The sequence below is a fragment of the Ictidomys tridecemlineatus genome, unplaced genomic scaffold, assembly GCF_052094955.1.
Source record: "Ictidomys tridecemlineatus isolate mIctTri1 unplaced genomic scaffold, mIctTri1.hap1 Scaffold_77, whole genome shotgun sequence".
NCBI lineage: Eukaryota > Metazoa > Chordata > Mammalia > Rodentia > Sciuridae > Ictidomys > Ictidomys tridecemlineatus.
The window spans coordinates 638,617-640,304 of record NW_027525652.1 but is presented as its reverse complement, the minus strand read 5'-3'; the positions used below and the strand labels follow the sequence as shown (position 1 = coordinate 640,304).

General features: G+C 44.3%; 1 pseudogene; it reads right to left on the bottom strand.

Annotated features, from left to right (window-relative positions):
- Window positions 1-550: 550 nt before the first annotated feature.
- LOC144374602 (heterogeneous nuclear ribonucleoprotein A1-like) lies at window positions 551-1,688 on the bottom strand (annotated as a pseudogene).

Sequence of the window (1,688 nt, the reverse complement as noted above, 5' to 3'; positions counted from 1 at the left end):
TAGGTTGTTTGGTCCTAAAGCTGTGAGCCAAGACAAGGGCCAGCATGATCTGGGCTTTCTTGAACTGGGGAATTTCACCCAGGAGTTCCCAGAAAAGTGGCTTCTGTGCCTTAATGGCTCAAACAAACCCCTAATTTATATATGGTTCTTTTGCTTATTCACATCCAGTCAGGATTTAGAAGACCCTCAGGTATTTCACTTTTAGGGACACAATGGGCCTATACCCTCTTTTGCAAGAGATGGACTATTCTGATAGCTGCTTTCACTCTCCTGTCCATTGCAGCAGCCACACCCACTTTTTCTTTGCCACCTATTGATCCCCGATACCCCAGGATATGATGACCCTCATGAAGATCCTGTAACTTCAACTTTGAGCTTTTTTTCAAAAGACATTTATTCAGCGTCATGATCAGACTATTACATTTAGCAATCAACAGCCCGGGTGCCAAAAACAAAGTAGATTAATACCCTTTGTGGAATGCTTTGAACTTTTCACAGAACAGAAACTAAAAATAACCTGTTATACAATTAGTCGCAAGTACAGCCCTTGAGTTTTTTGCCCATACATATGAGTATTGTCTTAACCATGTCTTCTTTGTAGCAGCTAGGCCCTGCCAACACTGCTTGGCTGAGTTCACAAATCTATTGTAACCTTTAGCTTCCCTGTCACTTCTCTGGCTCTCCTCTCCTGCTAAGCTTTGTTTCCTGGCAGTATTAAAACCTTCTGCCACTGCCATGGCTACTGCTGCTGCTGCTGGAACCACCATTACAATCATGGTTTCATGATTTGGCAAATATTGGCCTCTACCACCATAAGGTCCAGAGCTTCTGCCTCCAAAGTTTCCACCCTTCATGGGTCCAAAATTTGATGACTGATTGTTATAACTCCCAGAATCATTGTAGCTTCCACCATCTCCAAAATTGCTTCCATCATTACCAAATCCATTGTAGCCATCCCCACTGCCACCATGTCCACCACCATCATGGCTGCCACCAAAGTCACCATGACCACTGAAGTTCCCTCCATGACCAAAATTGTCATTTCCACCAAGACCACCTCCACGACCACCACCAGTTTCCAGAACCACTTTGACCTCTTTGGCTAGATGAGGCACTAGCCACCTCTTGCTTTGACAGGGCTTTCCTCACTTCACAGTTGTGGCCATTCACAGTATGGTATTTTTGAATGACAATCTCATCCACAGAGTCATGGCCATCAAAGTTACAAAAGCAAAGCCCCCTTTTTTTCCACTGCCTTGGTCAGTCATGATTTCAATAACTTAGATTTTCCCATATTGTTCAAAATAATCTCGTAGGTGATGTTCTTCAGTGACTTCTTTAATGCCACCAAAAAGATCTTTTTCACAGTTCAGTGGGCCCCCAGTCTTTGAGAATCTTCTCTTGAGACAGCTCTCTTTGGTTCCACAACTTTTTTATCTACCTTGTGTGGTCTTGCATTCATGGCTGCATCCACTTCCTCCACAGGGGCACAAGTGACAAACCCAAAGCCTCTAGAGCGCTTGGTGTTTGGGTGTCTCACAATCACACAGTCCGTGAGTGCTCCCCATTGCTCAAAATGGCTTCTAAGACTTTCATCAGTTGTTTCAAAGCTCAGCCCTCCAATGAATAGATTCCACAGCTGTTCGGGCTCTTTAGGGGACACTGATTTAGACATGATGGCAGCAGGA